Source organism: Trichosurus vulpecula, chromosome 1 (assembly GCF_011100635.1).
Source record: "Trichosurus vulpecula isolate mTriVul1 chromosome 1, mTriVul1.pri, whole genome shotgun sequence".
In the NCBI taxonomy this organism is placed as follows: domain Eukaryota; kingdom Metazoa; phylum Chordata; class Mammalia; order Diprotodontia; family Phalangeridae; genus Trichosurus; species Trichosurus vulpecula.
This window is the reverse complement of record NC_050573.1, coordinates 203,257,776-203,274,213: the sequence shown is the minus strand read 5'-3', so window position 1 is coordinate 203,274,213 and position 16,438 is coordinate 203,257,776.

The following is a 16,438-nucleotide window of genomic DNA, read 5'->3' as shown; positions in this document are numbered from 1 at the left end:
AGAGAATGGCTGAACAAGTTATGTCATATAATTATGATGGAGTACTGCTATGCTATAAGAAATTACTAGGAAGTGGTTTCAGAAAAAAACATGAGAAGACCTATATAAATTTATGCAAGGTGAAGTGAACAAAACCAGGAGATCATTGTACATAGTAACAACAATATCATAGTAATGACCAACTGTGAAAGATTTAGCTACTGTGAGAAAAACAGTGATCCAAGAAAATTCTGAAGGATTCATAATGAAAAAATGTTATCCACCTCCAGAGAAAACTTGATGAACTCTGAGTGCCAACTGAAATATAGTTTTCTCAATTTACTTTTCTTCCTTTTATGTGATATTGTTAAATATCAAAATATGTTTTGCATTATTTCACAGGTATAATTGGCATTTTTCAGTGGGCATGGCAGGGGCAGGAGGGAGACAGATTGAAACCCAAAATTAAAAATATATCAAAAATACGTAATATTTGATGGAATAATGAGGTCAGAAAGTTAATTGTAAAGGGTTTTGATGAGACTAACAAGAGAGAAATTAAAGGCAGGTAATGTAGATAGTCTTTTCAAGGAGTTTATACATAAAAATCCAGAAGAGAGAAAGGACAATAGTTAGAGGGGATGGAAGGATCAAGTGAGGGTCATTTGAGGATGGGCAATATTTGTAGGCACTAGGGAAGAAATCAGTAGACAGACATGGATTTAAGATCAGTAACAGAGAGGCAATTTGTTGAAGGAGGTAGAATGAAATTGGGTGACGTGTGAATGAGATAAGAGTGAAGGAGGAGAAAGTGGAAGAAGGGACCTGAATGATGTGAGATGACAAAGAGGAAAGAATAAGGATCTCATGGCAAATGGCCTCATTATTTTTCTAAATACACAAAGTAAGGTTCTTACCTGAGATGGTGTAAGGGAGGGAAGTCATGAGGTGTTTGAGGAGAGATGAAAACATTTGGAAGATGCACTGGGGAGGGTGTAATAGTTGATGATGCAGGTCAAAAAGCATTGCCTCACAGTATTACCCAGTTGGAGTCACATAACTCAAGTTTGTAATGTACCCAGTCAGAACAGGTGATTTTCTCACCTTCATTCTGTAGCACATATATAACAGCAAAGGAAAGTGAAGGGTGGGATTCACCTAAAGTGGTGGGTTGGCAGGCTGTAATTGGTGAAACAATAATAGGGATCCAAGAGAGGAGGGCAGTGTTGAGTTGAATTGGTTTACTAAAAGATCAAGATAGGGAAGAAAGGAGAGAGTGGCTATTGTAGGGGAGATGGCCTGGGAAAGAATTGAGGGTTCAAAGGATTAGAGGTCACAGTATGGATGAAGAGTAAGGTTTGTAAAGGAAGGCAGAAGGAAGTGAAAACCCAATAGATTACAGTTGGATAAGACGATTTTGTAATCCTTGAATATGGTGATGGTGCAGTTGTGGGAGATGGCAAGATCAAAAACAACACTGCAATTGTTATGTCTGGCTGAGATGGGGTGGAGAAATAGATCACATGAAGTGAGCAATTTGAGAAACTAAGTGCTTAGGATGTTTGAGAAAGACACAGTATATATGTTGAAGTCCTCTACTATGAGGGCCCAAGTTGGGGAGGAGAAAAAGATTGTGAGCCAGGTACTGAACTCATTGAGGCAGGGAGGAACTGAAATGGAGATAGGAACAAAACAGCTACCAGTATTTTGATTGGGTAGTAGATGTGAATATCATAAATCTCAAAGGAGGAGAGGTTACTGAGTAATGAGGGTAGGAGGAGAACCTAGAATTGGCAATGGGGAACAAGATGCATTGCAACTCCCCTACCCATGCCAGAACCAGTGAGCTGAAGGGCATGGGTGAAGTTGCTCCCAGTACTGGAAAAGGTGGTCAGGGAGGCTATGTCATCAGGAGGTGCCAATTTTCAGTCATAGGTAGGAGGCAGAAGGAAGGGGAAAGGAAAAGATTTAGGATGAAGGGAAGTTTGTTACCTATGAAACATTCATTCCACAGGGCACGGTGAAAATGCTGGATAATGTGTGGTGAAAACTTTAGGGTTGAAAGGAATAGGAATAGGAATCATGAGGTAGGCATGAGGAATGGTGTTTGGATGATGACCTACAGAATTTAAGAATCATTGAGATGTGAGTGGTATGACCAAGTGTAAGAATGTTCATCAATGAGCAGAGAGTGCCAAAGGAGGCTAGAGATCTGGCAGGAGCAAAAGCAGTATTATACAGGAGGCACATGCTCATATGATCAGATGGGAATCCCACTTCATTGTTCTTCTTCCTTCTGAAGATTGGGAAGGAAAGAGTTCATACAACAGGAGAAAAAGAGATTTCTTTCCCTACAACTTTCCTCTTCCCTCAGGGGACAAGGAGTAGGAAATGGAAGGGCTGAGGTCAAAGTGAAGATTGCTCCTTTTCACCCTAGACTATCTCCACATCCTCATTGGGAGATCAGGGTGGCATTTGGAGGTAGAGGTTGTTTTGTGCTGGCACAGATGGAAATCATGGCTTAGGGGAAGATAGAAGAAGCCCCTGGCCTGCCTCTTTGCTGTCTTCAGTGAACTTTTGGACCTCATTTTCTATTTGGCCAAATCTACTTTTAAGGCATTCTTCTCCTCCAGCAAATGGAAGCTAATGACTTTATGAGAAATCAAGAAACAATAAAACAAAAACTAAAAAATGAAAATATAGAAAACAATGTGAAATATCTCATTGGAGAAACATCTGACCTGGAAAATAGACCCAGAAGAAATCATTTAAAAACCAGTGGAGTTCCTGAAAGCTATGATAAAAAAAAGAACCTAAATATAATCTTTCAGGAAATTATCAAGGAAAACTACCCTGATATTCTAGGACTAGAGGGTAAAATAGAAATTAAAAGAATCCATTGATCACTTCCTGAAAGAGATCCTAAAATGAAAACTCCCAGATATTATAGCTAAATTCCAGAGTTTCCAGGTCAAGGAGAAAATATTGCAAACAGTCAGAAACAATTCAAGTTTTGTGGAGCCATAGTCAGGATAATACAAGTTTTAGCAGCTTCTACCTGAAAGGATTGGAGAGGTTGGAATGTAATATTCTGGAGGGCAAAGGAACTGGGATTACAACCACGTCTGTCCTACCCAGCAAAATTGAGTATAATCCTTCAGAGGAAAAATGGATATTCAATGAGATAGAGGACTTTCAAGCATTCTTTAAAAGACCAGAGCTGAATAGAAAATTTGACTTTCAAATACAAGACTCAAGAGAAGCATAAAAAGGTAAACTGGAAAGGAAATCATAAGAAACTTAATAAAGTTAAATTGTTTACATTCCTACATGGCAAGATGATATTTGTAATTCATAAGGCCTTTCTCAATATTAGGTCAGTTAGAAAGAGTATATACAGGCAGAAGGCACAGGGGTAAATTGAACACGAAAGGATGATATCAAAAAAATAAAATTAAGGGGTGAGAGATGAATGTGCTGGGACTAGGAGAAAGGGAGAGGTAGAATGGGGTAAATTATCTCACATAAAAGAGGCAAGAAAAAGCTTTTATTGTGGAGGGGAAGAGGGAGGAAGTAAAGTGGAGTGAGTGAACCTTACTCTTATCAGAATTTGCTCAAAGAGGGAATAACATACACACTCAATTAAGAATAGAAATCTATCTTATCCTACAGGAAAGTAGGAGGGGAAGGGGATAAGAGAAGAGGGGAGTGATAGAAAGGAGGGCAGATTGGGGGAGGGGTAGTCAGAAGCAAAACACTTTTAACTAGAAACAACATGAAAGGAGAGAGAGAATAGAATAAATGGGAGGGGCAAGGAAGGAAGTACAGTTAGCAACAGTAGCTGTGAAAAAAATGTTGCAGCAAATTTCTGTAATAAAGGCTTCATTTTTCAAACATATAGAGAAGTAAGTCAAATTTATAACAATAAGAGCCATTTCCCAGCTGAAAAATGATCAAAGGATATGATCAGTTTTTCAGATGAAGTAACCAAAGCTATCTATGGCCATGTGAAAAATATTCTAACTCACTATTAATTGGAGAAATGCAAATTAAAACAATTCTGAAGTGCTATCTCATACCTATTAGTTTGGCTAATAAGACAAAAAAGGTAAATGACAAATGTTAGAGGGGATGTGGGAAAAATTAGACATTAATGCATTGTTGGTGGAGTTGTGAACTGATTCAATCATTCTGTAGAGCAATTTGGAACTATGCCCAAAGGGATATGCATACCCTTTAGCCTAGCAGTACCACTACTAGGTCTGTATTCCAAAAGAGATAAAAAACAAAAAGGAAAAGGACCTATATGTTCAAAAATATTTATAGCAGCCCTTTTCTAGGGGCAAAGAATTAGAAAGTGAGGGGATACCCATCAATTGAGGCTGAAAAAGTTGTGGGATGTGATTACGATGGAATGCTATTGTACTATAAGAAATTATGATCAGGATGCTCTCCTGAAAAAATTTGGAAAGACCTGCAAGGGCTAATGCAAAGTGAAATGTACTGTGCACAAAGTAACAGCAATATTGTAATATGGTCAGCTGTGAATGACTTAGTTATTCTCAGAAACGCAATGATCCAAGACAACTCTGAAGGACTTATGATATAAAATGCCATCCATCCTCAGAGAAAGAACTGATGGCATATGAATACAGATTGAAGCATACTTTTAAAAAAAACTTTATTTTTCTTGAGTTTTTTTTTTTGTCTATGTTTTCTTTCACAACATGACTATTATGGAAATGTTTTGCATGACTACACATGTATAATCTATGTCAGATTGCTTGCCTTCTGGATGAGGAAGGGAAAAGGGAGGAGGGGAGACAATTTGGAACTCAAAATTTTAAAAAGAAATCTTAAAAATAAAATAAAATACTAAATTTTAAAAATACTGAGAATGTGTGCATTCCTTTCAGAAATCACCTTGGGTCAATCAGATCTGGTTTATCCAACAATTCATTCAGTTTAATATTTTTGTTTTCTTTTTTTTGTTGGATTTATCTAGCTCTTAAAGAAAGATATCAGCATATCCTACTATTTTGCTACTATTCATATCTTTTATCAATTTATGTAGTGTTTTCTTATTTTTTTTTGTTCTTTCCAGCTAGGTGTCATAGTGGAGAAACTAATGGCCTTCTGTCAAGGAAAACAAGTTCAAATCTTGCTGCAGATACTGTGAAACCTTGTGTAAACCATTTAACATCTCAGCCTGTTTTCTTTTCTGTCAAAAGAATAATAGCAGTACCTACATCACAGGATTGTTACAAAAATCAAACAAAATACTTGTGAAGCATTTTGCAAACTTTAAATTTCTAGGTGATGATGGGAATAATAATAATGCTGATGATTCCCTTTGACTTTATTGACTTTTGTTTTTGCTTTCTTTGGTATAATGACTTCAACTCATGAGTTTTTAGTGTCATGCAGCACATAATATATTTTGTTCCATTTCCCCATACTTATTATGTTTACAAATATGATTCTCATATACATGAAATTGTTGAATTTCATTTGCATAGCCAGTCTCCTTTAGACCTTTTCTTAATTGGGAATTTACTTCAGGAATATTTAGTGCTATAATTGTTATGTTTGAGTCTTGTTCCATTAATTACACATATATGTGCGTGTGTGTGTGTATTTACCTCTTCTTTTAAGTCAGCGCTTCCTTTCTACTGCTTGTTTTGCTCACACTAATCTGAACCAAATCTCTCACTCTTTTTCATTAAATTACCCAATTCCAAATTCCTCCTCGAATTTACTTTAATGGTATTTCTCTCCTTTGTGCATTTTACCCTTCTCTTTTATAACTCACATTTTTTAAAATGGTACATAATCTTCACTCCCTAACATCTATTCTATTTCGGGGCTGTCTTCTCAGTAACATACCTTAAGAAGAAGTATGGTCCTTAACTCTAATTTTTCTGTTTCTACAAGAGGTATAAACTTACAAATGACTGTTTTGAACATTATATATCTTTGATCCTATCCAACACTTGAATGAAGGATCCAATTGCCAAAAGACAGATAACATGAGAATAGAGGCAACAGAGGAGGAAGAAGAGCAGCAAATGGCCAGGGTAAGTTATAAGTGTGATAGTTGCATAATTGATTAGCTATTGGCTGCATACAAAATTATTCATTAATACTAATGGATGACATTCATGCATACATTTAATGTATGTAAGATACTTTACATATGTAACATGCCCTTTGGGCTAATAATAATAGCTGATAGTAAGAATATCTAATATTCGTATGGCACTTTAAGTTTCCCAAAACATTTCACATATGTTATTTCATTTGCTAACTCCCCAACTCTTGCTTGCCTTTGAGTTGGATAGATGTCTGCTCCTTCAGGGTTCAAGGCTTAGCCTGTGGGATTACTCTTCTAACACTATAGAGGTAGGAGGCCTCCGACTCAGGAGTCTACACTGGTGTGCTTCTCATTAACAATGAGCCATTAAACTCAATTAGCTCTTAACAAAGACATTTACTAGGATGGCTTATTAACAAATAGGATGAACAATAGTAAACCAAGGGTACACAGTCCTATAAATTCACATAGAACCTATAGGAAGGTTTTGGAGTACAGTGATAATAACATATATATATAACAAAGGTCATTCACAACCCCTAGTACTACAGGTCTTGGAAATTCTTTCTCCTTTATTATAGGCTTTTTCCAGTTCCTCTTAGCTGTGATTTCTCTGCAATAAAAGTAATTGGTTAGCAAAATCCCTAAGTATTATTTTAAAAATCTGAAAATGTGTGCAATGTGCCACAATTGTAAAAGGTGCATCTCTGCAAAGAAGAGGGATATGGTATTTTCTGATATTTATCTTATATTTCCTATTTGGTGTAAAATTCTTCTCTCTTAATTTTGCTATACTGTTTTTTGGTTGCTCGGTGGCTATTGTTCTTTCCATTTCCATTGTTGTAGTCATATATATTTTTTTCTTTGTTCTGCTTACCTCAATCTGCAATAGATTACATAAATCTTTCTCTTTTTCTCTGTATTCATCATATTTCTCCCTTATTACAATGTAGAAATATTCTAGTATTTCATGTGCCACAAAGCTGGAAGAGTAGCAAGGATAATTGATCTGACCACAAAATTCTTCTAAGCAGATTCACCAGACTAAATCCTGATCAGGAAATCCAAGAAAAAAGTTGCAGTCAGCTATTTTTTCAGGCTAGATGGGCATAGGATGACATACAGAAGTCTTCAAACATTGGTGATAGTGTCTAACCAGGAGAGCACCACAGAGACCATTCCAGTGACCAGGGATTGTGTTGGGAAAGATGAAGTCCCAAATTGATAATAAAGTGTCACAGAGTAAAGGAACAATTGGCAACTTTGTCATTCACTACCCAGTTCCAGGTCATAGATCTGGGAAAAATTAAGGAGAGGCCCTGCACTTCAGTGGGCATTGTGGGTTGAGAAGCAGTCACAGGTCTTAGTCTGTGTCCAGAGCAAAGAGGAAGTTCAGAAGCAAATAGTAGCTCTATGATTCAGACCCCAGGAGCAAGAAGAGTCTCCACTCCAACTTTAAGCCCCGTCTGACACCTGCAGAAGAATAATCAGGAAAGGAATCCCAGACTAAAACAAGGATATGGTCTGTAGACAGAACTGAACCAATATAACTATCCAGCTGGCTGACAAGGGCTAAGTCCAGCCATAGTGTACTGCTGTTGAGATCCAAACCCAGGTCAAGAATTTGAGGAGCTCAGACTGAGGGTACAGCAATCAGACTTTTTCCTGGATCAGAACACTTGGGGAGCTCTATAACTCATAGGTCCCCAGCCTGAGCTATCCCTAAGAAACTGGAATAACACAATTACTCAATACCCCAAGAAAGTAACAAAAGAACTGGCCCACACATTCACTACAGAAATGCCTAGTTCTAACATAAAGGCTGAAGTCAGAGAGTAGGCTAGAAGAATAAGCAAACACAACAACTGTTGTGGCGACAGGGATACTCAAGACACAAATCCAGAAGAGAATGATTCAAAAACATGCAGAAGCAAAGCCTCAAAGGAAAATATAGAATGAACACAAATTCAACTAGAATTCCTGAAAAACAAGAATCAAGAGTTTTAAGTTAAAAGGTTTTTTTTTTTACTTCAATAAGAATGTTAAAGAAAAATGGAAAAGAAATGAGAGATATGAAACAAAGAACTGGAAAGGGAATTGACAGCTTGGACCAAGAAGTATACAACCTTGCCCAAACAACAAAATCAGTAGAAATCTGATGGGATCAAATAGAAACTAATGACTCCATAAGACAAAAGAAATTATAAGACAAAATAACATCTGGGAGAGTTGTTCTGATTTGCATTTCTCTTATTATCATTGACCGTGAGCATTCTTTCCAATGGTTGCTAATAATTTGTGTTTCTTCTTTTGAGAACTGCTTACTACCCCCATTTTACAGATGAGGAAACTGAGTCTTAGTGTATCTATCCTCACATAGGATATGAACTGGAGTTGGGATTTGCCTCCCAAGTCTTCCTGACTCCAAGCTTAGCACTCTAACCACTACCTCATATTACCTTTACATTACATTCCCTTCTTTATTCGAATGCCTGAGTGTGATCAACATTCGGAATCTGCTGGGTTTAGACAAAGGCAAATGAGGAAGAGAAACAGAAAGAATCTAGGCCTTTGAAGGAGAAATCATGATATTGTACTATCAAATAAGCTTTTTTCTGTGAAGACAGAAACTATAGCACTGCACTTTAGCCTTACTCCTATGTTATATCCCACCTTTAAACAGCTCCTATCTTGCTAAGAAAATTTTTGTGAATGCTTTACATTTTTATTCGATTTCACATATCTATTCCTACATCACCTCTGATTGGCTGACAACACCTAAGCATAATCTCACAACTGATTTTTCAGTGTGACAGATGGGCAAAAAGATGATAATATTTCAGATGGTTACTTCATTTTGAGTCTGATTTGTTTATAGTTTCTGTTGACAAAAAGAAGGGGGAAAAACTATTCTGGAAAATAGGGAGGTGTTTGTTGTGTTTTCTAAAATGCCTAAAAGGCATGAGATTTTCTTCAACTTCAACAGTGAAATGCTAACACTGCCTGAGGGATATCAACAGCAGCAGACTGGTACCATGTAATGCAAATCAAACTCTGAGACTGACAAAAAAAAAGACAGAAAATTGATGCTTACTATTTTTTTTCAAAAGCCCAAAGTAATATTCAGAAAGAGGGACTTCTGATAATGCCAGAGGGAAAATAATTCTTTAATAAAAAGAACACAAACATATCCACCTACAAACAAACAAAAACAATTTCAATCTTCTACTAATCTGAATTTTGAATTTAACCCACAGCTTCTTTTGGTGAATATTCCCCCTGTTCTGGACTTCTGCCTGGGAACTAGAAATATTCACATATTTATACTTGTGAAATGGGACCCCTCTGCTAAATTGCTGGTGCCAAAGGAACAAGCATGGCTGTATTGAGTGCCTGCATAATCAGTTAACAAGCCTAAAATTGCCAAGTGTGCCCAATATGAGGTTGAGATGGAGATGGAAAGATGGAAAGAAGACCTATAGCTCACTAACCACTTTCTTTTGAGTCTGTATGACTCAAGTGGTAGTTGTTTGAGGATACTCAAGAACAGATATAACTAAAATAGGTTAAAAAAGATAGAACTAGTAGGGAGATGAAGATTAATTTGGCAAGAGATACTCCCAAAGCCCAGCAGATCTCAAAAGGAAAGACATTTGTTGACCAGAACTTGGTAAATATTTGTTGTTGGGCCTGTTGAGAAGGAGGTAGGACATCACAGTCCATTTAGTTCCCTTGACATTTTAAGTAATCCAGGTTTCTTTCATTAAGAAGTTCTGGGGCCTTGCAAAATACAGTCAATCAGTCAGCGAATAAACATTTATTGTCTACTGGCACTGTTATAGGTGATGAGAATACCAAGAGAAAAGTGATATGTTCTGTGCCATCATGGAATTTTCCTTTGGCATTTAAGCAGCCTTTTACACCACCTCCCTTCCATTTATCCTACCCTTCAGTCAAATTGGACTATGCAACTCTCCTCAAGCATATCTCTTAATCTCAAAACTCTATGCTCTGCCTCATACTATCTATTCCAGATGTTTCAAATTTCCTTCTCCCCTAACCTCATGTCTTCACTTATAGAAATTCTACTTACATTTCAAAACCTAGGTTAAAATGTCATCTTTCCTGTAGTATTCCAATCTCACCAATCAATCAAAAGTGTTCTCTCTCCCTTTTAAAACACCATTGACATTTGTTATTGTGTTATTCAGTCATTTTAATTGTGTCTGACTCTTTGTGATCCCATTTGGAGTTTTCTTGGCAAAGATACTAGAGTGTTTGCCATTTCCTTCTCTATCTCATTTTACGGATAAGGAACTGAGGCAAACAAGGTTAAGTGATTTGACCAGAGTCACACAGCTAGTAAGTGTCTGAGGCCAGATTTGAACTCAGAAAGATGAGTCTTCCTGATTCCAAGTCCATGCTCTAAACACTGTGCCACCTAGCTGCCCTGTTTGTAGACATTTGTACCTTTTAAAATACAAACTGTCACATTCCACTCTAGATTTATATATGTAGGGATCTTATTCCCTTTAATGAAGAGTAAGCTTGTGTTGGCAGTGACCCTTTCATATTTATCTTTGCTGTCCTTCTCTCCTTGCCCAGATCCATTTGTACCTAGCATAATGCCTTGCCCATAATAGACTTCAAATAAATGTTCTATTGAATTTAATTAATTACTCTGAATACATAGTAGTCTATGTCAGCAAGGTATTTCTCTAGCAATTTTTTTAGTATCAGCTAGACTATGTACTCTTTTATCTTGATCTATGTCTAGTATAGATATATGTGATAGGCACTCAATATATTTTTATTGAATACTGAATGAATGGATTTGCAACCAATTCCATCCAAGAGAAGGAACATAAAAATAGCAGAGATAGTACATATCAATGAATCTACCCACAATGTCTAGGGTCCAGGCATGGTCTAGAGAAGGGGTGGAACATCCATAGTTATTCCTTACTCTTTTCTTCATGGATCCCCTACTCTCTGTCCTACCTCCCTGGTTCTTCCCTGGCTGCTGCCAATATCTTGCCTAGATATTAGGCATATATATATATGACTTCCTATGCCTCAAAGGCAACCTGGAGTATTTTTCTAAATCATATTTTCTTTCTTTTTTTTTTGGAGGGGGGAAGGCAAGGCAATTGGGGTTAAGTGACTTGCCCAAGGTCACACGGCTAGTAAATGTGTCAAATGTCTGAGGCCGGATTTGAACTCAGGTGTTCCTGACTCCAGGGCTGGTGCTCTACTCACTGCACCACCTAGCTGCCCCATTTTATATTTTTTTTGGAGGGAGGAAGGCAGGGCAATTGGGTTTAAGGGACTTGCCCAAGTTCACACAGCTAGTAAGTGTGTCAAGTGTCTGAGGCTGGATTTGAACTCAGGTCCTCCTGACTTCAGGGCCGGTGCTCTACTCACTGTACCACCTAACTGCCTCCCAAATCATATTTTAATTCTAGAAATCCTTTTTTGACTACTATAACCCCAAGAGAAAGTGATCTATCTTTTCCTCCTCAAATTTCCCATAGGACTTTTGTTTGGTTCTTCTTTGTTTCCATTATATTCTATTTTATAATATCTACGCAATCTATCTATATCTTTATCGTCTATCTATGTATATGCTTATAGACAGAAACATACATACGTCAATTAATCAAACACACAAGCATGTACGAATTGTGCCAGGCAATAGGTGAGGGTCTATGTATGTAAAAAAGTTAAAATGAAATAATTCCTGCCTTCAAGGAGTTTTTATTTATGAAAGGAGATAATATATACACATGTTCTTTCCCTTTAGATGGGTCATAAGGAGATTCGTGTCATTTTTCATCTATTTTCCCCTCAATGCCTTTTATATTGTAGCTATGTTTAAAGTAAACATTTTTATACTATGTTGAATTATTGAAAGAGTAATGATGTGAGAGGCAGCTAAGTGGCTTAGTGGGTAGAGCGCCCAGCCTAGAATTGGGAAGACCTGAGTTCAAATATGGCCTCAGACACTTACTTAGCTATGTGACCCCTAAGCAAGTCACTTAACCCTGTTTGCCTCAGTTTCCTCATTTGTAAAATGAGCTGGAGAAGAGAATGGCTAACTATTCCAATATCTTTGCCAAGAAAATCCCAAATGAAGTAATGAAGAGTCAGACGTGACTGAAAAATGACTGAAAAAAATAGATGTGAAACCCAAGAATCTAGATATGGGTCTTGGTTCTGCCATTTATTAACTGTGTGGACTAGTCACTTCATTTTCTACAATATCACAGGATCATGGAATTTAGAGTTGTAAAGGAACTTAAAGAGTATGTAGTAAAACTTATTTTACTGATGAAGAAACGAGGGTCCCAGTGAGGTCAAGTGACAGCTTATCTGTCGATGGGGATAATGATGCTTCAACTGCCTACTTCATAGATTAATCAATTGAGATAATACCTGAAAAATGCTTTGCATGTCTTAAACCACTAAAAAAGATCAAATATTATTATTATGCTTTTGGAGGTATAGAAAATTCTCTTTCTTGTTAGTTCAGCCTTGAAAGTTTGGATTTTTATTTTCCAGAAAGACCTTTCATAAGAAACTAAGAGATAATGCAACAACCAAAAAGAAATACATAAGTATACAGAGAATGGGATTTTTTTTCTAATTTAGCTTAGTCTATGATCTGGGCTAGTACACCTTTATGAGGCACTCAGCCTTCTGCTCTTTTCAAATCTGTCTGAGTTGGATATGGGACAACGTATCTGGTCTGATATAAGCTTGGATTTTTAACCCTGACAGCATGGAACAGATTCCCTGCACATCTAAAAAACTATTCCCTAGTGTTACCTTTGCATATAGATCCCCGTATCATGATTACTTTTGCATTTTGTTGCCACCTTGACCCCTGTGACCCCTGCCTGTTCCTTGGTACCCTGAATGAGGAAGATGATTCCATGCCCCTTGGCTTCAGGTGACGCTGCAATGACAAATTACCTTTATAGTAAGGTAGTGTGATAAAATGACAGGTATGCTGGAAAAGCCAGGAACTGAGTTTGAATTCCATGTTATTTACTATTTTATATGAGTTAACTCATCAGTAAAATGGCAGCTGGAGTATTGTTGTGAGGATCAAATAAGCCAATACATGTTAAATGATTTGGAAATCTTAAAGCATCATATCAGCTGTCATCATTTACCTTTCTTTTTGAGGTCTAAATGACCCCAAGACTCTGAAAGACCTCCTTATTCTTCACCCACTTCCTTCTGCTTTGGCATAATTTAAGCATACTCTTGAGCGAATTGTTTAAATTGACTCTACCCTTCACAGAAATTCAGTGCCTTCACTTATTTTGTTACCATCTAGGCTTAGTCATGCTAGTGAGTAAACAAATAGTTCCAGAGACAGGTTCTAGCCTTCCCTAGATCCCACTTATATAATGATCAGTCCTTTGCACCTATCTCCTTTGATTTATCACGGTGGTATCAGACAAAGAACTGGAAGAAATTTTCCATATCTATATACATGCATACATTTATGTGTGTATGTATATGTATGTATATGCATACAAACACATACATACATACACACACAAATATATGCATATGTGCACATATGTATGTTATGTATATACACATATACAATATACCTCTATACGTACTCTGTATATGTCTTTACATCCATCCATCCATCTATCTATCCATCTACATTTAGCTGGAGAATAGAAGACCATGGGAGGACATAATCTGAAAAATTATCTTGTATATTTATCATATGTGTATACCGACACATATACCTGTGTATGCATATACAGGAAAACATATACATATTGTATATGGATAAATATACATGGATCTATTGCACACACACACACACATATATATATACGTATATGTTTGTATATGCACACACCTATTTACATATGTACACATGTACACATATATGTATGAATGCATGTATGTTTGTATGCATGTGTTTAATGAAGCATTTGATTTCCAGACCTTTCAGCATTGTCTTTCTTCCCCTCTGTTCCTTCTCTAGTTGGTCAATAACAGTGTTGAACTATAGGATTTAGAGCAGAACACAATACAACAGATATAGGCTGCTCAGTCATGGGAAATTCCCTTCAGTTTTGTCATATACTTATATAAATTCTGCCCAGATTTACATTTGCTGTTTTAGCAATGACACCACACTTATTTGCCTCAGTTTCCTTATCTATAAAATGAGATAATAAGAGCATCTAACTCCCAGAGTTATTGTGAGGATCAAATGAGATAAAAATTATAAAGCACCACAGTATCTGGCACAGAAATAATTATTATCATCATTATCATCATCATTATCATCATTATTAGCTGCTATTGAGATTGTGGACATTCAAAACGCCGGTTCTTTTAAAAAGTCATTGCTGTAAAACCCAGACTCCCACATCCTGTGCTTTCATAATACATATTTTAAATTTAAATAGGAACCTTTTTTCTTGAAAAAAAAATCCAACTGCATTAGTGTGGGTGCTCCCTCCGCTAAGAGAACTGTCACCTCCCACATGATAGTAGTCAGCCTTCCTGAGTAACTATAGCCAAAAAAATAAAATAAAATCATCTGGTAGCAAACCTCACAGTGATTTACATTTACATTGCCATTAAATTTCATCTCAAAATATTTGATCAGAAATGGATATGGGTGAATCCTCACCCACTCTGAAATGAGTGGTTAAGGATTGTGAGTTAAGTCAAGTACTGTCAACAAGCATTTACTGAGCACTTACTACCTACTAGCTTTGGGGTTACATATACAGGCAAAAAGAAATAGTCCTTGCACTCAAAGAACTTACATTTAGGAGGGGAAGATGGATGTTGAACAGAAGGGGGCTGGAAAACAAGGGAGGGACATTAGTAGGTATGAGAGGGCATAGTGATGAAATTTAGATAATAAAGGATGGCTGGAAAAGCCATTACTCCAAATACAATGCCTGGGGGTGGGGAAACTCAGTAATAAGAGAAGGGTGCTGGCAGAGCAGAAGAGAAGGATGCTGAGGTATGATAGTGTAGCCCAGAGAATGAAGATGGTTGGTCTGGGCTCTTCCTTAGAATGGAGGTTTTAAGCTTAAATAACTCATCATTGGACAATAGATACACAATTCATCATTGGTGGTGCACTTAAAAATCCTTCCAGCTTTGTAGAAACTGTCAAAGCATATACTCCATTAGCAAAGTCTTCAAGACAAGGTCAACTATACTCCACAATTTGACATCAGAGTAGAAATTCAGTGGAAGAAAGTGCTTTATAAATGTCAAGTATTATTATTATATTATTATTATTATTATTATTACTAAGATAAGGTGTTTGCATGTGTTGTCCATATAGGTTGTGTGTACGTCTACATGAATTGTCTAAATGTGGCTCATGGGAAGGCTTTGACTAATATCTTGAAGATTTTGTCTACAGCTCTCCTAGGGAGACTTTGATTCCTACCTCGAGGGGAGACAAAGAAGGAGCCACTGTCAGAGAAGAGCACTGGCCTAGAATTATGTCTATCTGACCCACCTCCCCAACACCCATATGTTACTGAGCTAGGAGAATAATTTTCTTAGGTTTAAGCCACTTCACTGGTTATTGTCATTTAAAGCAGAAAGGGTGCCCCAAAATTATCCAAAGGTTTGATCCCTTCCTACCAAATGTTAGTTACACAAGAGACCAATAAAAGTAAAGAATAATAAATAAGCCCATTATGTATGCAAGCATATAGCAAACTGAAATCAGCTAAATTTTATAAATTATAACATACCCCAAATTACACAAAGTTAATGAACTCTCTGAATATAAGCAAGATAACAGCTTGAATAAGAGAGAGAGACAGAGAGAGATACCCTACTCTCATCCAATGGAGGATATTCTCTGAAGTCTCTGGAAAGAAAAGCTGGAAAATCAGGGAAATGAGGAGCTAGACTCCTCTTGTATTCCTGCCTTCCGGAGTATATTCTCTTTTTAAAGGTCTCTTCCCAAAGAAAGTCTGAAACTACCTGTGTTCCTTTCTCACAGCAGGAAGGAAAATTTCTGCCCTTTCTCCAAGTTCTTGTATTAATTCTGCACCTCACATGATCATTCAGCACTGAGACATGCCTCTCTTCCACCAATGAGGACAGTTTTATGCAAATGCTCCAATCCTGAACTTGAGTTATACTAGGATAGTACCCATCTGATACTTTGATGGATTTGTTATTTTAATATGTGTGAATGTAAATATCTCAATTGCAGAGCACAAAACTTTGCTGTTACTCATTCACAGTTATTGTTGTCTCTTTCTGTAAATCATTTACAGAGAATGCACCTAGCGTGTTATAGACCAATCTCCCAAGTTCTTTTAATATTTCAAATATATC